Source organism: Chinchilla lanigera, unplaced genomic scaffold, assembly GCF_000276665.1.
Source record: "Chinchilla lanigera isolate Chin_1 unplaced genomic scaffold, ChiLan1.0 scaffold00006, whole genome shotgun sequence".
NCBI lineage: Eukaryota > Metazoa > Chordata > Mammalia > Rodentia > Chinchillidae > Chinchilla > Chinchilla lanigera.
This window is the reverse complement of record NW_004955407.1, coordinates 26,959,312-26,985,057: the sequence shown is the minus strand read 5'-3', so window position 1 is coordinate 26,985,057 and position 25,746 is coordinate 26,959,312. Positions and strand designations below refer to the sequence as shown.

At 34.5% G+C, this 25,746-nt stretch overlaps 1 long non-coding RNA gene across 1 annotated transcript; it reads right to left on the bottom strand.

Annotated features, from left to right (window-relative positions):
* Window positions 1–17,726: 17,726 nt before the first annotated feature.
* On the bottom strand, window positions 17,727–24,445 carry LOC106147000. Its single transcript, XR_001231695.1, has 3 exons — window positions 24,350–24,445; window positions 20,516–20,552; window positions 17,727–17,965 (listed from the first exon to the last, which is right to left on the bottom strand). It is a non-coding gene; the product is annotated as an uncharacterized LOC106147000 (long non-coding RNA).
* Window positions 24,446–25,746: the final 1,301 nt, after the last annotated feature.

Here is a 25,746-nt window from a genome sequence, read left to right as displayed (position 1 = left end):
AGATGGTGGGCTAGGACTCCAGTATATCATTCTTAGAGTGCACAGTTCAACTCATGATACACCTCAACTGTGATGTTGATGTATACTGATCATATGGATCAGTTTTTCAGTTACTGAGATAAAATATCTGACACCCATGATTTAAAGAAACAGAGGTTTCTTTGACTTATGATTTCAGAAGGTTCAGTACATGATTAGTTGACTCTAGGTAGAAATGGCATGGTAGAAGGTTGTGGTGGAGGAAAGATGCTCAGCCCATGGAAGAAAGGAGCAGAGAGATCAGGCAGGGCCAGAGAAGTGTGTACCCTCTAAAGTCATGCCTCAGTGACCCATTTCATCTAACCAGGACCCTAACAGCATATTAAGCTATAAACTCAGCAATACAGGAATCTTCTTACCACTGTAGCACTCCCACAATCTAATTACACTACAAAGCCCCTCCACTGAACTTTAGAACTTTGAAAGACTTTTTAGATCTAAACCACAGCACAAGGTAAAGTATCTTGCAATCATGAAAATGATATTTAATTTCAAAAGAAGATATGAGTATGGAGCAAGTAGCTGGAATAAAAATCAGTGATACCACTAGAAAGCAATGCAACAGCCCTGCCTAATTCAGAATCATAAATTCTCAAAACTACATTTCTAAATAATGAATATAAGTCAGTGCCTTGTTAATGAATTAATATTTATTGCAGAAATTGTTGAATACTCTGGAAAACTAAGTATTTTCTGAATTAAATTTTATTCTGCATTCATTATGTGTAAGTATGTCCATCTGAAAATGATCTCTTCATATATGATTTTATTAAGTGACTTATATCTTTATATTTCCCTAATAACAAAATTTATGATTTCAAGAATTGATAAATTTATTTTGATTGTCAAGGAATCTGAATAGAGTCCATCAAAGGAAACAAAGACTTATTAATTTCTTCATTTATAAATGGCACAAAAATGCTTTGTTTTTACACAATTAACCATGGAAATATTATCTCCCAGTGATTTGTAAATTGATTTGGTTTGTGATGCAGTTGATTTACATAGCATTGACTGAATGCTTTTGTTGTTGTTTATGTTTGTTCAGTGCCCTGTTTCTTGAAAATCTTACTTATTTTTTCATGTAGAAATATTTTGTTCAGTGTATGTAACCATGATAGATGAGATGATTTCATTGCTCAAATGTTTTTCGATTCCATAGCATGCTTAATGTTTATTCTTGTTTACAATCAATTTCATACTTGTATTGTAATGACTGGTATATTCTGCACAGAACACCTTGGATGGCATATTTTAATCTTTTCCATTAGTTATGAGAGCTTCTTCGCTGTTTAATTGTCTTATTTTTGCTTCTTACTCTATGTAGGCAGTGAGGCACATTTTGTCCTATTCACACAAATAAATTCGCGTATTATGTTTACCTTATACATGTTCTTTGTATTCCAGTCAATATATTATTAATTTTATGTAACCTTGGAAACACCAAATTCCAAAGAAGGAATATTAGATTGGGAAGCTGTTTTACAACTGGCCAACTGTCCTAGTCCACTTTGTGCTTCTATGACAGAATGCCACAGAAAGGGAGAACTTACAAACAATAGAAAATTATTTGATTCTGGAGGTTTAAATGTCCAAGACTGAGAGGCCTCATTTGCTGAGGGGTCTCTTAGTTCCTCATCACATGGCAAAAAGCATCAAGTGGTGAGACAGTGAGAGAATGAATTTAAACTGTCCGCTCTTTTATAGTCACTGCTGATCCATTCACAGGGATGGGAACCTCATCACCTAAACACCTTGGGGGGAGACATATGAATCATAGCAGCAACAATAGCCAGACCTCAATTTTTATAAAGAGGAAGCACAAATCACTTTCTAATGAGGAAATCCTGAGGTAATGTACCAATGGAAATTTACCATTACCTATGATCCATTTTAAGGGGAGCATCATCTGAGAGATCTTATGGAAATTGTTGTAAATAAGTATAAATGTTTGAGTTAAGGAGATATGGTTAATTTACAGTAATCTCAGATAGTTGATTTTCTTAGGTTAAACAATAAACAAAGCAGTAAGAATTCAATTAGAATTTTTACTTTGAGAAGAAGTAAAAAATTTTATTTTATATTTACTTTGCTGTTTGTTTTAAAATCAGATGGTGCTTTCTTTCTTCTCTTGTTCATTTGGCTAAATTTGGGATTGATATAAAAATAATAAGATTATTGTTTGGAGAGAGCAATAGTCCAATAGATGGAAAGAAGGTTGAAAGAACCTTAAAGAAAACAATGCTATCTGCGTCTTTATTGTATAATTCTTATACAGGTTGTTACCTCATATTTATATTCTTGCATAGTGAGGTAACCAGTACATGCATATTTACCTGTGCTAAGTCATGGTTACATGACTATGTCCCACTGTGCATCTGTTCTAGACAAATGTCACTTCCTTGGGTGTCCTTAGATGCCTTTGAGCTTTGAAGTGGTCTGAGTGGTTCCCCTCAGATATTAACTCAGATATTCTCATCACTGAAGATGCTCAGGTCCTTGCTGTTACTGAGGATGGCTGTGGCTCTCTTCAGGTAAGCTCTGGTTCTTAACTTGAACATCAGTTCCTGGCTTCCAGTGCAGATCCTTCAGCCTGCTGGCACAGATCCTTCATCCCACTGGTGAACTTTCTATCTTCCACCACTGGCCTTTGGCTTAAAATGTAGTAATAAATCAAACTAATATTTTGTTAGGCAGAATATTCAAACATATATGAACAGATATATTTACTATCAATAAATATATTGCATTGTGAATAGTGTTTATTAAATAAAAATTGTCATGAATAAATATTCATGCTAAAAATAAATTATTATGAATATATGTGCATAATAGTTAATTATCTAGTAATATTAGTAAAAGAGATGGAATATCATGACCTAACTTGGTTGGAATTTTTTCAGTGCTAGATATGGTCTGCAGTTATATACAGTACTTAAAGGTATCTGACAGCTTCCAACCCTCAAAAGAGGAGATAGCTCATGGTAATTCACAATTGGGATAAGTGTATGTTTGCCCACTCTTCTGTCTAAGAGAATCCGCAAGTCAGATGGTTTTGAATAGAGAATCTCTCACAGGAGTTGTTGACACCATTGCCCCACTTTATTCTCTGGACCACTCAAGAGCAGGCAATTTATGAGACCCTTGGATGTGGGTAGAATGGGAGAGAAAACATTCTGCTACTCACTGTGAAACTTCATCGAAAACAACACATCAAAAAGCAGCAATTCATAGGGATCAGTTTAGAGTAAGGAAAGAGCCAAGAACAGTTCAAGTCAGTGGAGCTAACAGTCACCCCTGCCTTGGAAGCTCCATTCCACCTTGGAATACATAATCTTCAAATAAAAGTTCATGGAATATAGATATAAAGAAATGTATTTCTTGGTGAGATGAAAGGAAATTGCAGGTTTTAAGAGAGTAAAATGATGAACTTCATTTAGATTGCTACTTCAAGAAATGTTTCAGTGTGAAAATAAATCTCTCCTTGACTCACCTAATAGGCAGTGCCAGTGCAAATAAGGGCTTTCACTTTCTCCTCTGTACAGAGAGTCATGGCATTTTAGTCCCTTTTGTCCCAAATCTTACTGTCATCATTACCACCTTCTGTTTTTCTCACTAGATAACACATGCAATGTTCACCAATCCTTCTAAGTTTCAAAGTTAAATAAGTATGTTTTATTTAACAGAGCTAAGAAGAAAGTAGGTACATAACTGCTCGCCGAATTACTCTGTCAAATGGAGTCAAGACTTTTCAACCATTTCTCTATGTAAGCTTTACATAAACTCCTGTGTCTTTGTGATGTAAATTAATAAGATCATTGAAAAAGCAGTGTTCATCAGAATTTGGAATGCAGTTGAGGCATTTCTTTGTTGATGTAAAGTTTGCAGAAGCCCAGCGAACTAAGTACCTGGGATAATTTTGAGTGTTTGAAATATTTTCTTTTGAGGAGTGGCCCTCCATGAAAAATACAGAGATTGAGACAGAGGATTTACATAGTATGCTCAAAAACACTCCTAAAACCACATTCACTGGAACATAATGTAATACATGTTTCAAAAACCACTTTTTACAGACACATTTAGTTTTTGTTACACCCTTTGGGGAGTTAACTGAGAAAGTATTCCTGTAACACTTGAATGTTTGGGATGCACTATTTAGAAATTAATATCCTATTGGCATATGTGTTATATTACCTCATATGCTTCTTTGGCTAAAACCTGATGACATTTTAGAGGGAGGAAAAGAGTAGCCTATCAACTATGTTCTATCAAATAGCTTAGTGTTTTGAATCTAGGAATGCAGAACACCCAAGACATGTCTAAATACTAAATTCCATGCCAAAGGAACAAACTTCTTGCAGGATTCAAACAAAGTAAGGGGTGTGTAGAGGGAGTGGTGCATACAAATCAGTGACTTTTGTCATATTACAAGCATTGAATAAAAGTCAGAAATATAAGAACCAGAGGCAAACGATTTCATGGGCTATCTATGTCAGTGAAACCTGTGTATTCCAACTTTTTTCTTCTTGTTTCCCTGACAGCAAATACTTTTGAACTATACCATGCAAAGCCACAGTTGAAGATAATTCTTTATATTTCAAATTCTTAAAATGTGGACCAAATCTAGTCTTTTTTTTTTTGTTTGCTAAGACTTTTGTTGTCATGAAAGGATTTCTACTTGGTCATATGCTTCTTACTGGAAAAGTTATTTTGGCAAATTCTCTTTGCTCTTCCCTTGAGGAATGTGCACAGTTGGGACATCTTGCAAAACTTCATGTATGTATTGATAGATCTATTTTGTTTTAAATTTTACATATGTTGATATCTTGTTGTCTTGGCACCCAATAAAAATAAAGCACATTTCAACTTCAACACTAGTATTGTTGGCTAAAACACTGGAAAACAACTGAATTTAATTAAGCACAAAGGCATGATTCAAAGACATGTTAGACATAAAATTTGAACAAATCCCACTATTCTATAGTTCTCAGTTCATGTGAACAATCCCTGTTATAATTTCTCTCTCGTTGCTGTAAACTCAGGGACATGAATGGTTCAAGTTATTTTTTACGAATTTGCAGTCTGAGAAACCAAATGTGCCTCACATGTAGCAGCTTGGATTCCAGAAATTTCTAATGGGTACATTGAGGTAAACAAGAGAATAAAATGGGGATCAGAACTCTCAGGCAAGGAATCAGAGAAAGGATCAAACTTCAATAAATAAATAAATATCAATAATGCTTTTCAAACTTTCAAGTTTGAAAAATATTTTACAAGAAGGATTTCAGTTTTACAATGGGAACAAGCATTTCTATTCCTCACTAATCCAGGTACTAAAAAGCAAGGTAGTAATTAAAAGTGTCCAGAGAGAAACCCCAAATTCTCTTCTGGGGGTCTTCACTTCATCCATTATTGCCTATGGGATCTGTTAATAATTTCTAGGGCAGTATGGAATCATGGGCCCCCAAGTGGTGATGGCACTATGATTTTTATTCCACGATGTTCCAGCTCTGGGAGGAAATGTGGATCTATTAGTTTGAAATTCCAAACTTTTATTTCCAAAGACAACATTACATAGTTCCTTGTCCCAAAAATAGTCATAAAAATATACAGACATAAAGATGTGGCTGTACTGGTTTTTGATCCTGCTTAGCCACTAAGGACTTCTCAATTTAGGACAAGGCACCACTCATATTATGAACAAAGTCTTGGCGCTCCCTTAAGACCTTTGCCCAGGGAAGTGGGATGCTCTAACCATCCCATTTTTTTGTTTGTATATTCCTAAATATTGATAATTTTTCAAGCTTGAAATTGGCCTCTGTAAGTATAATTTGCATCATAGAAACTATCTATAAATGCTATAAATCATAGTATTTTGCTTCAGTTATTCAATTTATTATCATTTCACTACCTAAAGCTAAAGAGCTGTCTGAGTCTGTGTTCATGTGATCCAGTGCTAAATCATTGAAGTCCACCTTGGGAGTTGACAGTAAAGATTTGCAGCACTGGCTAATGAAAATTCCTACTTTAACTGTGAGTCAGTGCTTAAGAACTCTACATAACTAATCAGAATGTTATCTTGACAGAAAATATTTCATTCATGCTTCATAAAGATGATAGAAGCTGTCCTCCCATTTCATGTTTTGGACTGTGACAACACTGCATCACTTCAAAAATAATAACACGTCATATCTGCCTAACATCCGCACCAGACATACGTGCCAATCCCAGAAACAAATATTTTACCTCTACATGAATTCATCTTTCTTGTTCTTGTGTTGTTTTATGATGGGTATTTTTTGCCAACATTGTTTTAAATTTATCTTACACAGTTCTAAATGTAATGGTTCTGAGATGGGCATTTTATGTAAATTAAAGGAGAAATAGCCAGGCGTGGTGGCACATGTCTGGAATTCTAGCACTTGGGGGTCTGAGGAAGGAGGATTGCTGCAAGGCTGAGGCCAGGCTGGGCTCCATAGTGAGTTCCAGGCCAGCATGAACTGTGTAACAAAAATTTGTTTCAAAAAAAAAAAAAAAAGGTGAAATCATTGTTTAAATAATACAGTTTGGATTTTTCAAGATTTAAGAAGCAACTTTTATGCATCATTTTAAATGTTAAACTCTCCTGGAGAGCTTCTCTCATCGAAATGTAATGAATAAATTTTATGTACCAAGATAGACAATGTGATACAGTTGAGATAATTAATCGATTATTTAGCTAACATTTAAATACAAGATTGGTAAGTTTTTAAACATCATTTTTATAACTTCAACCTGACATTCATTTCTTCATAAATTACAAGTCTTTCTATTGGGAATGAAAACAACATATATCATACTTTACCCACCCAGTTAGAATGTCTGAGGGCTGAGAAAAACATTGTTTGTTCATTAGAAAAATATCCACAAGCAATGGATTTTCAAACCAATCTCCTTCCCAGAAGGTTAGAATTATTTGATGATTACTATGGAAGACCTGCAGTGAGGGATTTTTTTTTTTTTTTTTTACAAATTAAATAAATATGTCATAGGAAAGAGAAAAATAAAGAAAAAATATTGTGCAATTTACAACTGCTGAATCTAACAAAACTCTGTTTTGGGGGGGCACGATACAATTGCTCCAGTTATTTATCAACGTATAGTAATTATATGTTAGCGTGATGCTTCAGTACAAGTACACAATGTATAATTTTCAGGTGGAGGAAATGGCATAGCTGCTGCTTAGAGCATATATTATTTCAACTTCTCTCCAGCTATTTTGAAATATACAATTAATTGTTGTCAACCACAGCTATCCTTCTGTGCTTTACAGCAGCAAAAGTTGCTCTTTCTACCCAACTGCACTATATACCCCATAATAATCCTCTCCCTATTTCCCTTTCTTTGCTCTTATGAGCTTCTGTCTCAGTTAAAAAAATATTTTGCCTGCAGTATTTTGCATGGATGATATAGTGCTTGGGGTCTCAACCCAAATTATTTAGTCTGCAATGAAAGTCAGTTGACATGTCACTTCAGGCCATGTATTGTGGGACATGAAGAAAGTTTCACTGCCATTTGTGAAAGATGGTTTCTTCCTTAAATTAACTTTACTCATAATTTTAGTTTTAGAATTCTTCTGCAAAAATAGCAATGCCTATCATAAAAAGGGAGACATTTCACCTGCAACCCATTATGAGAACATAAACATCATTCCTAGTTCTATCTCAGAACTCTCCTTTGCTGGCCCCAATGGAGTTATTACATGATACTTCCTACTAAATAATTCATGAATGAGGTGAGTACCATCCCAAGCATACCTTAACTTGATAGGGTTTACTATGGAGTTACATGGGGGACCAGTTGACAAAATCAGACCTCACCAACAGTGTGTATATAAGTAGTACTAGGATAACATAAGTCATTTGACCTATGAAATTAATTTCCATTTTCCAGAGATTGAACTTTTTTCTATTTTACATATTAAACAGATGTTTCAGAAATATTGTTAAAGCTTATAGGTTATAGATGAGTATTATAATATATAATTTCCCATGTTATTAATCTTTTTTTTTTTTTTTTTGGTACTGGGAATCGAACTTGGGACTTGCACTTGCCAGGCAGGCGCTTGTACCACTGCACTATATCCCCAGCCCACTATTTCCCGTATTAATTAGGCTACATGAGGCTATACTACCAACCCAACATCTCAGTAGCTGAACACAGTGCATTTCTCATAACTATTAATTGTACTATGGGATCGGCTGCCTCTCATCCAGGTAGTGACTCAGTACACCAGGGTGCTGATACTCCTGATTCTGTTGCTTTACCACGGGCTCTCCATTCAGTATCAGACAACGTGATAGCTAGAGCTGTACCTGTGGTTGACACAAATGCAACAAGGAAGAAACACATATCACTTCCTCTCACCTTTTACTGGTCCTGACTAATCCAATGGCCTGCTAGCAGGTATGGTTTTTTGTATTCTTCTGCAATCAAGGACAATTGGACATTGTTGAGAGATGTTATTTTCCATGAATCAATAGATTTTCTTTCCTCTCCTGAGTCCATATCTGATCATTGTGATTTATAGAAGATCCCTAAATCTGTCCCCCAGGCCCTATTTCCTTACTCCATTAAGGCTATGGCAGCAACTACATGATTATTCCTGTACAACAACAATGTTACTAGAGTAGTGCTATGCTATTAGGTTGTATTGCCCACTTTCTGAGAGGATAGCCAAAAGGGGAATTGTTAAAATGGAGGTCAGGCTCGAGAATACCCTGAGCAGATAAAGTCAGCGAGGTCACATCCACAAAACATAGATGACTTCTTACAAATGTCTCTTGATAACCATAAACGAAAATGAGATTGCCATCTTGCCCTGTGGTGATAGTGAATTCTGGGTAAATAACCTCTATATTTGGTTTCAGTTAGCCAGCCATCCTTTCAGTTTGAGTTCCTCCAGTTTGCAAACTATTTATTGTATGAAACATAAATTTAATAATTTCAAAGTTTAGTCTAATTTTGTTCTTGTTGATATAATATGTAAATCGTGTTGAAGGCTTTACATGTGAGTTATGTTAATTTTAATGTTTTATCTTGACCCTATCATCCCCCAACCCAGGAACACAAATTTGCATGTAATTCAGTTTTGTGAGCTTGAATTTCAATCTCCAATTTAAAAAGTTACATGGGAAAATACCCAGGTATGACTCACTTGAAAACTCTTGGTTTTCTCATTTTAAAATCTACTGAGGAAAAAACATGATAGCTTCCTACAACTTCTGGATGAGAGTTATGCGTTTCTCATGTTGCTGAAACTCTTGGCCAGGCTACTTCTTGTTCTCTGTATTGTTTGATGCATGGAAGCCAGTGCTCGAAGCCAAGCTGTTTCCAAGACAAAACCTGACAGTTTACAATGGACCGCGAAGCAGTATCTTACATCACTATTCTATTCAGCATTTCACAGAGCTTGATTTTGAAATATCTTTTTCCCTGGTTATATTTATTTTCTTAGAGTTACAGGTAGCTACATTTTTAAACAGTAAGGAAAATGGGGTAGGGTTATAATTTTTAAAACTTTGTGCTGCTTCACTCAATTGAGGGGGACATGTACAGCTGTTTAGCTTTTCACTACCCATATCCAGTGCCTTGTTTGCCAGTATGCAAATCATATATTTATTACAGTTTTAATCTCACTGAGGCAGATGCGTCAGTTTGAGAAGCCTAGAAATATTTAGTGGCATGAAAGTGTTTTGGTTTAACTTTTCTACTAATATTTTGGTGTTAGCAGGCTTTGTCTAGAAACTGCAGGTGAGATTGTGATCCTCTACACATGTGATTCAGGAATGTATCCAGTTCAAGACAATGAAACTGTACACAATCCAAAAATTAAAGAGAACTGCAAGGGAAAGTCACAGGACAAGGAGAGCACCTCATAATATGAAGAAAAATAAGAGAAAATCTGAGAATTTATAACAGTGGAAAGAGATTATAAAACACCTAGAAGCTTGGGAGGGCCACTTGTCTGCTGCTTAGCTAAGATACAAAGAACAGAATGAATCTGGGGAGGGGTTATGCACACAAGAGCTCAAGGCATTGCTTGGCTGTTTCCTCTGTTTACTGTCTTCTGCTCTTTTGCTTTCTATATGTTCTTTAAAAGACTGGAGCTGAGTGTAAACCAATCCTCAATAGCCTTGATAGGTAGAAAAAGCCACATAATTTAATATTTCTGTTTCAGGCATAATTGTAAATAAATTTTTAGTGTCATGAAAATGTTAGAATTTCCAGTTATCCTTTGAAAATATAGTGGAATTCAATTAACACACTTTAACTGACTTACAGAAAACGTCCTTATTACAGTTCTTCTAGGGCTGGATATGCCAGTATTTGGATATGGTGTGGATAGAGTGAAAAGGCTACCCAGAAAAGGAAAGAAAGGAAAAGAAAAAAAAAAGAAGAGAAGAGAAGAGAAGAGAAAAGAAGAGAAGAGAAAAGAAAGGGAAAGAGAGGAAAGGAAAGGAAAGGAAAGGAAAGGAAAGGAAAGGAAAGGAAAGGAAAGGAAAGGAAAGAGAAAAAACAGTGCTGGATTTTGAAGGAAATGAGTACATAAGATGTGACATGCAAGGTAAAAAGAAAATCAAATACAAATATATGTGGCCAATTCCTAATTCAAGTAAAGAAAAGTGGAAAAAAAAAAAAAGAATTTGTCACAGCCAAGGTACTCTTCCATAAACTCATGCCTAAAATCCTACAGAACACAGTGGCAAAGATGACATCACATTTCTAAACCTCTGATTTTACTTGATAGCACCAAGGATGACCTGAACCTCTAGTCTCAAACTGAGCCACAATTATCTTGCATATGGAGTTGTGAAAGCTTAACAAGAATGAATAACGTATTTAGAATTTTTTTTCAAAAATTGAATGTTAGCTATCAGTGTTTCTATAAGTTTATGACAGAAGGCAATAAACAAAGTCAGGGGAAAAAAAAAAGAAGTGTAAACAATGACTAAACAGAATTCAGGAAGTAAATGAAGATATGTAGAATCTAATGAGACAGTTTCCTCAGCAATGTCATATACTGAGACTGAGGAGGATGCCCAACATATTTGGCAGTAGAGATCACATGATTACCTCCTCTTACAGATCCATAACCTCTTGATAGGTCTGTCTGGAAAATAGACTTTGAAATTCAGAATTGCTGTCAAGTAGTTTCCTGGGGCGCACTCTTGAGAACAGCTCCTTTGGATGATTCAGAGGATATGGCGCTAGGCAAACAGAGGACCTGACATTTGATGTAGTCACAGTGTTCTCAACAAGACTTCTGGAGTAAGGTAGCCCCTCCAAGTTGCTCCTCTTTGAGGTAAGTAGTGGCTCTTTTCTACCCCTTTATTACCAGCTAGACTTTTGTTTTGAACCAAATGGCAATAACCCCAATACATCCAAGTTTCTTCTTATAACTAAAAAAATCTACTGGATATAGTAAAGCAAATGAGAGAAAGATCTGTGGCTCCTAATATGGAAGGTGAACAAAGAAGACGGACCATCCAAGGACTTGAGAGATAACATGCTGGTGGGTGTCCTAGGTGTGCTTACTGCCTCTCACGGCGTATCCCAGAGAGGATGCTTCAAAAGCTTCTAACCGTGAACTACCCACAGACAGGCTGAAAAAGTGAAAGACAGTGGTAAAGAAAAGCCCGCTCCCCTGTAGCCAAAAATTTAGAAAAATGATAACCAAATAATGGAAAATTATTTTGGCACTTGCAGCTCCATATCAGCCACATATCAATCAAAAATATCAATACACCCACTCCCTACCCCATTTTTTTCTGTGGAGCTGTGAGAATCACATTGCTCCACTGGGCAGTGCTGCAGAAATAGGGAGTAGAGCTTCAATTCTCCCATGTAGAACCTGGTGATGTTTCAACTCTCTCACCACGATACTGTCACAAAGGTCTTACGATAAACAGCCGCTACCTCTACCCAGCATCAATCAAACTGAAGAGGCAGATTTTTCATCACTAGACATCATACTTCCCATGCTCATTCCACCCTCTCTGCTGTCAGAATCTAAGGAAACCTTGAATCTCCATGTTCCTAGAAAATACCATTATAGCATTTTAAAGAACATATCACCACAGCTCAGACAGTCTGTCCATGTTGTTCACACCCCTTATGATGATATTTTTGGAGACAACTTGGAAGGAAAGTGACCCAGCTTCAATATCCTTAGACTCTTCTTTCTTAGACTATCCTTGATACCCATTGTCTTACATTGTGTCTGGAAGAAACAGGCTCTGAAAAAGAAATTTGCACTTTAACAGAGAGTAGTTTTGAGAAAACACACCTGTACTGCAAAGGAAATAAAGGTGGCAGGAGGCAAAGATGAACAGGTGTGCATTCGTAATAATGTCAAGAGATCTCAAGATGTCTGACACTTAGGAGTTCGTATTCACTAAGCCCAAGGAGATAGACCTTTATAGAGGAAGTCTGTAGTTAGACAAGATATGACCCTGTTCCATGACTGGTCAAATCACTCAGACTGAAAGTCTTTCCCTGGTGCAACACAGCTAGTGGGCCTTGTGAAATAACACTCCTAGGAGCTCAAGACTGAGTCCTGTTAACCTGAACAAGGATACTGGAAATTGCATCCCACTGCAGCCCACTATAACCTACCTGTGATTGTGAGCTATTTTTCTGTTCTGAAACTGTGTATCATCCCTTTAAGTATCTGGTTAATGTAACTATATTTAACACAGATGGCTGTTCCCATTTCTGTGTACAATCTTGTGATAAATATCCATTACTTGGTCTAATCAAGTGCATCTCTAAAGTGTTTTACTCTCTTTTGGTCTTTTTTATACTATGCAGTAGTTGACTATATTCTTGTTTTGGAATATGGGATAATTACATGTTGTGCTCATAAAAAATGATGTGCTCATAAAAAATTGTTCCTTCTATCTATATAATTCTTGTCTAAAAATTTTAACTTTTGTTAAATTACAATATGTATCCACATCATATGCATTCAGCTGTTTAGGTGTTTCATAAGTTGAGCAAATTTTTCTATTCAGCATACAGACCGAGAGGAAGAACATTTTTAGCCATATAGTGCCAATCTCTATGTCTTTTGGTGCACATGAAGATTATCTCTTTTCCTTTGTAATCTGTTGCCCTGGATTCTAATGGCATTGTCTGCTGATGCCGGCTTTTGTAATTTGTGTAATTCAAATATTATTCCTTCGTTTGGGTTATTTATTTCAGTCTTACTGTATTAAATTTGTGAGATTTCTCCATATGATCTTATGCATCAACAGCTTCATTGATCACATACTCTATGCCAAGTGACTGTTACCCTCATTACAATGACACTTCTTGAATATTCATACACACTACTAAATGAATAATTGAAAACAATTTCTAATAGTTAATGAAACTCTTTGAAGAATGCAATGTGGTAAATGAAGTTATATTTTGGCTGACCAAGTTGGCCAGTACTCATTTACCCTTGGCTATATTTGAAGCTATAGTCACTGTACATTAGGGAACAATTCAAATAGAACCTGCCAAGGTTAGAAGAGCAGATATATACTTTTTATGGCAAGGAAAATATTCTTTCCAGAAAGTAACTATAAGTAAGATTTATTGTTAAAGTCAACAAGTCTTGGAAATTCACTTGGAAAGTGAAACACAATGTCTGCTGAGTCTAGAAGACAGTGCTGAGAGTCATAAAAAACAGTGTTGTGGAAAGGAGCAGAAAACCATATCTAAAGTCATTCCATTAATCAGTCGCCTTATGAAATATGTAGTCAATTGCAGAAGAAAATTTTTCACTAGGTGACATAGCTTCATAATGTGTATTAAAAACAGAATATCAAGTTTGCTCATACTTTACAAACATTGTTGTGCACATTACTGTAGTGGATATATCAGCTTAATGAAAGAAAAAAGCAAAACAGATATGGTGCAGCTTATTCCCATACAAATGAGTGTCTCCCTACACCCTACCAGGAGCACATGTCTTCAGAACAATAAAAGAGTCTGTGAGTGGGCAGCAAGGGCAACCAGGCAGATCTCAACTCCAAATGATCAGCTATGAGCATGTAATTAATTGTGCAATATCTTCAAAACTCAGTAGAAACAATGAGTCACATAGAATTGACATGGCCACAAAGAGCACCTACCCTGAAAGAAGAGATGAGAACATTTTCAATACTATTGGAAGCTTAAGAATTGGTGGAGAGGCAGGGGATACAGCTCAGAGGCACAAGCGCCTGCCTGGCAAGTTCAAGGTCCTGAGTTTGATTCCCAGTACCAAAAAAAAAAAAAAAAAAAAAAAGGAAGGAAAGAAAGAACTGGTGGTGATGGCATTCTAGAGAATGTGACTGCAATGTTGGAAACATCTGTGTTGGAAATCCAAAATTTCAATAAAAGCCAACGTGATGAGAATGCAAAGGATACCAGGGCTAATGAGAGGAAAGAAGTGGGTCTGAAAAGGAGAACAATACTGCAGGAATTTATGGACCATATAAATGATTTTGGCCTTGAGACTTGACAGTGATAGGAATCAAGGCCAGGATTTTAACATCATTACATGACCAGATTTGCATTTTTACTGGATCAATGCAAAGAATGTACTAAAGAAATACAAGAAGACAGAAACCAAGTGTGTCTCTGCTATACTTCTATAAGGTGAATAAATAAGAAATACTAAATGAGGACTCATTTGATACAGGCTCTACTCTTTTTTTCTGTGGTGAATTTTTTTATGTGTTTGTTTTGCTTTGTGTTGGTGCAGGGAACTGAACTCAAGACCTCTTGTTTGCCAGGCAGGCTCTGTGCCACTGAGCTATAACCCTGACCCTAAATATTTCATATGATAGTAGAAAATTAACTTGCATAACTTTTAGGTTCTTATGATGTAAATCATTATAGCAATAATGTTTGTCATAAAACTGTTACAAGTAAAAATGATGATGTACAGAGCTTAACACAAACTAAAGAGCATGTTTGTTACATTAATTAAAGTAAATTCAAATAGCTGAAATAAGTAACAACTTGCCAAAAAATAGGAAACTTCATGTTGATGACTATAGTTATAGTTAGATAATAAATTCAACATTTTAAATTTTCCTACATATTTTGGGTACTCACCAAAAATAATGAAAAAAAAGTTAATTTTTTTATTTTAAAAAGAATAAAAAATAACAACAACATGGAAACAAAACAAAGAAAAAATATTAAAAATTATACAGGGTTTCAAAGCAGGATGATAGGAATTAACAGTGGTTGTCATATTACATATTGTTATCTCCAACAAAGTTGCTCAGATTACCAGATGTAAGAATGCAAGACTGACCAAAGTAGTAGACAGAATAAAAAATAATAAAAGAACTCAAGGTTTTTATAGGTAAATGGATGCAACTAGAGACAATACTCATAAATGAAATAAATCAGACTCACATGTGTAAACATCAAATTGTCTCCCTAGTGTAATACCCTGAAAGAGTAAATAAAAGCCAAAATATACATTATATGTTATGAAAGAGATAGAAATTGCTTAAAGGAAGGAACAACTGGGATGAGGGAAGGGAGAAAAAGAAAGAAAGAGGGAAACATTATACATATATAGGAGGATAGCTGGGATAGTTGTACTGCTGATGTCTACTGGTTTATTGAAATGCAAAAAACTTTAATGCTAAAGTTTTTTGACCAGTTTTCAATGCTTATATCTGGTAATCTGAACAATTAATCTCAAGACAACAATATGCAATATAGCAACCATTGGTTAATTCCTACATCTAGTCTAGCAAAGAAAAATTAATTTAAATCTACATCTTCCATATAGCATTAATCAATGATATATGAAAGCAATGTCATATTGATAACACACATACAAACATATTTTCTAGGTGCAAGTAAAAGTTATTTTATAAAAATGAATTCACGTAGTATATTGAAGAATAATTTAAATCTCTTGGAACATAGCATAGATAATGGATGTAAGTTTATCAAAACCTACATTCTTCAAGAATCATGTCAGAGACAAACTATGCATTCCGTTTGTTTCAAGTGATGACAGTACCTCATTTAAGCTATTTTCTTTGGATACAGAATTCTGTCAAGTGTAACTGTTGGCAGTTCATACAATAAAATAGGTTATTTGAGCTGGATTATAAAATTAATTTTCTCCTGGTGTGGAAAGGTGATTAACCAGTGAGATTAGAAGAGAAAGTCAAAATCCTGCATTTTTGTTTCATAGTTTTAAATTGAAAAGTAGGCCACTATTAACCAAATATAAAGATAATTTCAACCACTTACCAGTCCAATTATTTAAATACAGTTTGACCAAACCTTGGATATTTTTTATTAATTTTTATAAGACAATACAGTATGCAGTATCTCAAAAAAGCTAGGATTAGTGGTCCCATTCAACCCTGCAATTCCCTTTGTGGTTTTTTTTTCAGAAAAATTGAAAACATTGTATCACAGCAAATGTGTGCAGCCATGTTTATAGCAGTGCAATTTGTCATAGCTAAATCTTGGAAACAATCCAAATACCCATCAACCAAGGAACAGATAAAAACACATGGTATTTTATACAGTGGAGTACTACTCAGCTATAAAGACAGATAAACTCTAGGCTTTTGGAGGTAAATGGATGCAACCAGAGTCCATATTCATAAGTGAAACAAATCAGACATGCATGTGTAAACGTCATATTGTCTCCCTCGCATAAGAAACTGACAGAGTAAATAAAATCCAAATGTTACAATAGACATTGTGAAACAGAAAGAAACTGCTCAAAAGGAAAGAACTGGAATTGGGGAAAGGAGAAAAGAATGAATGGAAAATTAAACATATACATATATATATATATATATACACACAAAATAGCTAACATAATTGTACTACTAATGTCTATTACTTCATTGAAAGGAGCAATTAGTGCTTATACTGTTTGATCAATCTTACATGTCTATATCTGGTAATCTGAGCAACTACTTTGAAGATAATATGCAATGTAAAAACCATTATTAATTTCCTATGATTTTGTTTTCAAATTCTGTATCATTTTTATTGTTTTTTTCCCTTTAAAATAAAAAAAGTTTCAGAAAAGCCAAAGAAAAGAAAAGAGATCCAGGAATATAAAAATGACAATTTTATCAAATTTGTTCAATAATTCTCTGTGTAAAGTACATTTTAAAACATTCAACAGACACTGTAACATTACAGTGTGGTCAGTCTTATCTAGTATCTTGTGAAACTTGTTTGCATTACGGTCTTTCTATGAGCAACACACTTTACACTGTTGCATTACTCTTTCCTTCTTTTCTGTGGCTAGCATAATTTGCATAAACTATCTACCCACTAAACTTAATGGTGAAGATGTAGGTGATGGACATTATGATTAGCATTTCATTATCTTCTATTTTTCACTTATTTGGTCTTTTACACCTAATCTAAATTTTAAATCACTTGTTTTGAATAAATAACAAATGGATTCCATAATGTTTGGTCCACCAGGGGCATAAATATTTTGTATCTTTCCTCCCTTTTTGATTACATGATAGCTTGTTAGATGTTGGTCACCTCTGTCACCACCACCCATAGAATTATTATAATCATTGACCCCTACTGGAATTATTTGTTTCATTTTGTTTTTCAAATTCTATCATTTCTATATTATGAACACTTAACAGTAAGGAGACATTTTTTGTCTTTCCACTTCATGATACAGACTTCCTCTCTGATTTGCTACCATTTCTCCCCTTTCCAGATTTTCTTTTGTAGATTTTTTGGCACTTCTTTCTTTAGTCTAAATGTCTCAGTTTTGTCAGTTTTGTATTGTTAAAGAATATCACTGCGTTCTGGAGATGTATGAAAAACGTATAAAACTTACAAGAGTTTTTTTGGGATGTAACACATCATTACAGGTTATTTCCTAAAAATAAAATAAGCATAAATTAGTAAAGGAAAATAACCAGAACTTATTATTAGATTTCAATAGAAACAAACATTGAAGGTGAACACAATGTTCTTAATAAAAAGTACACAAAAAATATTCAACATAAAACAAATAAAAAGATAAACAAGTGTACCTCATGGAAACAAGAATCAGCTGGTTGAAATGACATCTTACTGGGATGGTCAGTATTTAAACACAGGTGCTGTGCAAGTGGTGGAGCAGGTAAACTGTTAAGTGTTTAAAAATGAGTACTTTCCGAATATCATTACTGAGGAATATTCTTTATTGCCCTAAGGACTGAGCATTCATTTCAACAGCAAAGCACACTGGCTCTCGATCACATGGAAGAATATGTTTGTCAACACCCTATTTTCAGGGACTGGGGATTTAGTTCAGTAGCACAGCACCTTCCTGGCAAGCGCGAGGTCTTGAGTTCAATTCCCGATACTGGAAAAAAATAAAACAAAACAAAACAAAACAAAACAAAAAACCGTCTTTTCCTGTTGTTCTATATTCGAAATGATTGAATGAAAGAGCAAAGGAGGATGAAGGAAAGAAGCAGAAGAGAAAGATAAAATAAAAACTAAGGCTGATGGTAGGGAAGAGGAGAAGGTGGAAGGAAGATCAAGCAGAAAATAAAACACAGAATCAGGAATCATAGTTGCACAATTTAAGATCTCAGGCTGTAAGTTCAAAAGACAGTTTTTGTTTCCTTTATTTTTAGTTCAATTTGCATATTTTATTTTTGCCTGATAAATACACACATAAAAATTATACTTATTAATTGTGTATCACAAGATGTTTCAATATATACAGGCAATATGTAATGGTTAAATAAGGTTAAACATATCTATCTCTTTAGTATTCATCACTGTGTTGAAAATTGTCAAACACACTCTTCTATCTTTTTTAAATAGTTCAAAATTGTCAACTGTAGTCACACCACTGTGAAATACCACACCTGATCTTCCTACTCCTGCCTGTCTCTAACTTAGTACCTGTTGTTCGTGCTTTGCCCACTTGCACCTTTCTCCCGACCTCTGCCTTTTCTACTTAAGCTCATTTTTACTGTCCATTTCTCTAAGATCAATTATTTCTGATTTGACATACGAGTGACATCAGGTGACACTATTTATTCTTTACCTGATTTATTTAATTTCACATAATGATGTCTACTGCCTTCCAATTTGTCACAAATGACAGGGTTTTATTCCTCTTTTGTGAATGAACTCTATTGCATCGGGGATATATACCGTATTTCCTGTATCCATGCAGCAGTTGATAGCCTCTCCTGTTGTTTCCATGTATGGAATATTGTGAACAGGGCTGCAATACACATGAAGTAGAGATAGCTCTGCTAAATATTCAGGAGTGGGGTTGCTGAATCATATGGTGGTTCTACTTTTGCTTTTTGAATGAACACCCTACTTTTTCATAATAACTTATTAATTTACATTCCTAATATCCTTGTGCATTGTTTTATTTTTCTCCACATCATCCCCAGCACTCATTATCTTCAGCTTCTTTGAGAGTAGCCATTCCACATGGAGAGAGGTCATACCTCATTTATTCAATAATTCTCTGTATAAGGTAGTTTTTTTGCAATTTTTTTTTGCAATTGCCTGATAATTAGTGGTTTGCAGCATTATTTTTCATATACCTGCTGGCTATTTGAATCATTAATTTTCAGAAGTATCTAGTGAAGCATTTTTGTCATATTTTAAGTCTGATATTGGCATAAAACATGTATTCAAAGTAATGGAACAGAATTGAGCAATATCTATCTCTGTCTCTATTTCTACCTCTGTATTTGTATCTATATCTCTGTCTAAATGTATATCTATATCTATATCATCTATATCTATATCTATCTATAGCAGACTTATTTTCAACAAAGTTGTAACAACCCGCATAAAAGAAGGATAGTTTTTTTTCTCGAACTGCTGCTGAGAAATTGGATATCCAGATGGAGAAGAATGAAACCAGAACCCTGTGTTCACTAGTTACAAAAAACCACTTAAAATGCATTACAGACAAATTTACAACCTGAAAAATACTGAAAATACTAGAAAAACCTTAGGTAAAATATATTAGAATGTGTGAAGAAGCCAGAAATTTTTGGACATGATTCCAAAATCATAGAAAACAGAAGCAATAATAGACAACTGGGATGACATCAAATGAGAACTTCTTCTGCACAGCAAAGGGAAAAATCATCAGAACCGAGAGACATCTGACAGAATGGGAGAAATTATTGAGGTTTAGTGCTAGACTCACTGTTTTACATAATTATGTTCAATTACTATTATTTATTGGAAAGATTAACTCAGATACATTAGGAAAGAGTCATGATGAAAGATACTTTCTGGAAAATGTAGTTATGTCATGTGGTATTTTCTTTAATTACAGATGAAAGGAAAGTAAAATGAGAATGGAAACTGAGATGCTTTCATAGCCTTACAAATATAAAATGATACAATTAAATTTTCAAGGGCTGGGTATTTAGCTCAGCGGCACAGTGCCTACCTGGCAAGCGCGACGTCATGAGTTTGATTCCCGGTACCTGAAAAGAAAAAAAAATTTTTTTTTCAAAGATATTAACCTATGCAAATGCAAGTTACATTAAACTGGTAGGAATAAATCCCTTTATTTTATATGTGGTAGCAAAAAATATACAACTAAACATGAGGAAAATGTATTTCTGCGAGGACAAGGCCTTATAAAGCATATTCTCATCAGTTACATCAACCACAAAACAATAAACTGCAGTACAAATTTTCTGACATTATTTTCACCCTGCTGATTCTGAACTCATAAAACTGCCCATTTTCCCCATCGAATTGTCTACAGTATTCTCCTAGATTTCTTCAGTCTTAAAATTGTTACTTAAAATAATTCTCCAAACAAAATTTAGCTATATAATCAAACTATTGCTACATCTCAAGTATATCTAATTTTTAAATATTTAATATTGTGAGAAATATACTTTTTAGTGATATAATTAAGAGAATATTCACTGTACATTTTATGAAACTGCTAAAAGACTACATTACAGGGAAAATATGTTTTTGTATGTTTACATAAAAATTATATTTCCAGTATTAAACACATCTTAAGAATACGAACATTTGGTTAAGAAAATAATCTTAACCAAATGTTAAAATGTGTTTTTGAAAGTTTTAGTAGAGGTTTCCCAAATACATAGCTCATTCAACAACTTATGAGTTGAACACATTAAGGACAAATTATTACAGATCTTGCAAGATGAAACAGCCTTCCTACTTAGAAATCTTCAGGTATATTGGGACTATCAAATTAACACGGTTTTTCAAGACTTGGAAAATAGAACAATTAGTATTGAATATCCATAAAACTAAGCTAGCAAAGGTGAAAACAATTAAAATATCTATAGTTTAATCTAAACCAAGTGAACATGATAGGACATTTTTAAATGGGAGAGAAAATCACGTATTGGACAGAGTTCAGATGAAAGGTGAGAGAAATAACTGTGATGCATTCAAACTCCAAGGGAAAAGGTTTCCATAGTTGGAGAGGAGAGGGAAGAAAATAGATGGGAGCGTAAACATTTATCAAGTATGAATAATTTGCTGATTCTTATGTACAATTGAATGTTAGCTAATCTAATTTTGATTAGCTTCACAAAAATCAGAACTATTGAATCTGTTTACATTGAGAACTCAGAGAACTTTTCCCACCTTGCTTTCTTTCTTTCCCTTCCTCTCTTCCCCTATCCTTCCTCATATCCTTCCATCTATCATTCACTTTTCCCTCCCTCTCTCTTTTTCCCTCCCTCTTTCCTTCCTTCTTACATTCTTTCCTTATTTTTTGTTTTCTGTTTTTAGGCTTGAAACAAAGTGTCCTAGTAATGTCTCCCAAATGAATTTTATGAATAAATTTAGTCTGTTATTTTAAATTAAATGCACCATCGAATTGTGAACATCTTCATTGAACGCAGGCAGCTATTACTCATATGAACTCGAAAGCAAGCAAGCCAGTCTGCATGTGTTCTCTTCCAAACCTGAAAGTCAGGCCTGGGAAAATCGCAACACAATGAAAACTACTCTGCGGTTGAGGTTGGGATAACAGATGTAGGACATGGAATGGAAAATCTGACACTGTTCTACTGGGCTTTCTTCACATTTTCTGAAGTATAAACTGTATATACGCATATGCATAACTATATGCATATATATGAATTGCATCAAGAAACTCAGGTAGAATTTTACTGTTCAACTAAGAGGAAATTTTAGTTGTTATGAAACTAACCATGCTTCTGGCCTGCCAGAGGGAGACTCCCCGCTGGCTCAGCTGGTGGAACACATACCTATGGTGTTCATCTTGGCTAGTGCTACATCCAAGATGGACATTAAGTCCGTCTTAAGTTTGACAGGATGCCCCACTGTGTGCATATGTCTACTTTAATGGTCACAAATTAGCAAAAAATACCTTTTGCACAACAAGGACAATCGAAGAATGAGGCAGAAACTTGCAGAAAAATATCAAAACCAAAGAGAACTCCATGTGAACTCCAGCCTCCTGGAGCCAACACGGCCAAGATAAACCTTATTAGAGGAAGATGAAGAACCAATAGGAGGGAAGCACATGCTGTAGGACATGTAAACATGTGACCCTGCCAGGAGTGAATTGTTAGTTCAGCCTGGAATGTGGAGAAGATTCATACTGGGCAATGGTAGGAATTGAATTAGGTCTGGTCAAATAAACTAAAACATTTTAAGGAAGCAACATGTATATTTTCATGTGTTTATACATTTTACAATGCAGATATTTAAATGAAAATCTAATTCATACTTACCTTACCCTTTAGAGTAGAGAGCATTATTGCAAAAGGAAAAAATGAAGACTCTTTCTCCTCTGTCTGTTAGAGCAGCCAATTACTTTTTTCCATTATTCTCTATAGACTACTTTACTTGTAGTTAATTATTCAGATAGTCAAGCTGTCAATAGACATGCTTAATTTTAATAGACATGAAAATCTTTAAAGATGTGTTTCATACTGTATACTATTTGCCATGATTTAGCATGCAGCAGTGGACATCAATTATTTTTCCCAAGCTATCTTTATGATATTAAGGACATTAGTTTATACAGGGCAAAATGTTTTTCCAAAATAATGGCAGTCAATAGATATTTCTAAGGTACAGATCAATATTTTGTTGCTTTTCCATATGTTCATTCTTTCAAGCCATATTTTGCACATTCAATATGTCTGCATTTTTAGCCTTCTCTTTTTCTCTGATTTCCTACTGCATGAAATACTATCAACACAATTGTGTTAAGGAAGACAGGAAAACACTGAGTGCCTAGTTGCTCTAAGATAATTACATGTTTGTGATAGTTCAGATTGCTGATTAAAGAGGACCGTAGAAAACACAATGTTTAAAAGCAAAGACTTTAGATTGAAACAGCTCCAAGTGGAAGTCTCAGCTCTATCATTTGTAGCCATACAACTTTAAGCACATTATTGAATTTCTTAAAATTGACCTGCCCTCTACAGAAGTGAGATAAAACAGTTGTTAAGGATGAGAATGGTGGGAACATAAACAAAATTCTGTACATAGGGTCTATATCACAATACCTGAAAAATTAAGACCCTGGAAACAATCTTATTAGAAGTGGTAGTTTGCAGCAAAGATTTATGATTTTTTAAATATTCCTTATTATGAAAATTTAATCTAATTATAAGTATTCTATCTGATTATTTTACTAACAACAAAAATCCATGCTGAGAGAATTGCCTTATAATTGCTGTTCATTTTTAGTATTTAAGTAATTAAATCAATGTAGATATATCCATGAAAAACATTCTTTATACTGACTTTCAGTATATTCCAATCGTTATAGAGCAATCTAATATTTAACTTATTTGAAATTGTTTTGCTATTCTCAATAAAGATACATATTTTTCTTTATTTAAATATGATATATTTAAATATAAACAACTGAGACATGTATCCGTTAGCAATGACATAACCATGAAATACTTGATATATTACATATATTTATTTATTCAAATGCAATGCAATGAATTGTTCTAGGGTTTAGAAATTCAAAGGAAAATAAAAATGGTGAGCATAATTCCTTCATGAAGTTTATAATTTAATGAGGAAAGATTTTTTAAGTGAACAGATAATAAATAATCCCAAATTGTTATAAATTTTGTGAGAACAAAAATAGCTGAAGTGTTTTAAAGTGGAATATTGTTAAGGTTTACATAAAAACATGTTCCCCCGAAGCCTCATATGTTCAGAGGAGGGGTTTTAGAAGGTGATTGGACAATGAATGTGCTATGTTCATCGAGGGATTAATATGAGCCCATACCTTAGTGTCCTGCTGGGAGTTGGGTTCCAAACAGAAGAGGCAGGTCACTAAATGCTCAGCCTAGAAAGGGATATTGCCCTTTCTCTATTTCCTGGATGTTGTAATGTGAGCAGCTTTCCTCTGTTCTGCCTCCTTGTTATACTTTTTCTTTCTTTTTTTTTTTTTTTGTCTTGGAATGGCCAACCATGAACTACAGAGTGAGCCAAAATAAACTCTCCTTAAGTTTAGATGTTAAATATTCTGTCCCAGCAATGAGAAAGCAGCTAAGACAAACATAATGTGAATGATGCAATCCAAGTTGACTTTTCAGAAAGAAGCAAACTGTTCGTTGATAGCTGAACAAAAGGTACAGCTGATACCTGAACTGTAAGCTGATAGTTGAGCAAAGGAGGGTAGGGGAGGAATAGTGTAGACAGGGGAACAATGTGTGCAAAGAGCTTGGCCAGCCCCAAAAAACTGAAAGAAGCATTTGGACAGCTGAAGATAAAGTTTAATAACAAGGAAAAGCTTATCATTTTGGGGCCATAGAAAGACTGCCTTGAAGAGACATTGGAGAAGTTTAGGAAGCATATCGACTTGGTCTCATAATCAAGCTCTTACTGCTCTATCTACTGAAGGAACTAAACAGAGAATTGAACAGACAGGTTATGGTGAGACTAAAAACAGTGAGATCGTTTGATAGCCTGTACTAGTTTCTCATCCAAGTAAGAGGTTCGAGGTGTTTGATTTCATTTGAAATATGTTTCAAGAGAGAACTCCTGAAACCTTATCAGTAATAATTATGAAAACAAAACAAGATCACAAGTAAAATTTGACAAAAATACAAGTCAATAGGAACTGCTGATGGAATGTAATTTGATAACAAAACTAAGGCTAATTTGATATTGTTTACAGAAATTATAAAACTTTATACAATATTGTTAAGGAATTCCTTTTATGTTTCCAGAGCAAAATCTTACATATGAGTATCAAAACATATATGATCATTTCAGCAGTATTGATGTAGTGTAAGAAGTAACTGTCTAAAGTAAAATTAAATATGCACCAAAATTTCAATGGACAGGATATATAAGTATATTTTCAATGTATGAATGTAATAGAAAATTATTCAGTTGTGAAAAATGCTACTTGTCAAACCTCATTAATGTAAATCAATTGCATAGATATGGTATTAAAGTTAATGAAAGAAATCACCAAATATTATAACCAGGGACCATTAATATAAAGAACCATTCTTAAAATGTGATCCAGCTATATCAAAAGTATTTTTGTTATACTACCAAAATGAGAGGGGATGTCAGGGAGATTAAAGGAGGGAAGAATTAGACCATGATATTGAAAGTGTCACCAAGACAGTATGAGAAGAAATACGTGCAACAACTAAATATAAAGGTTGG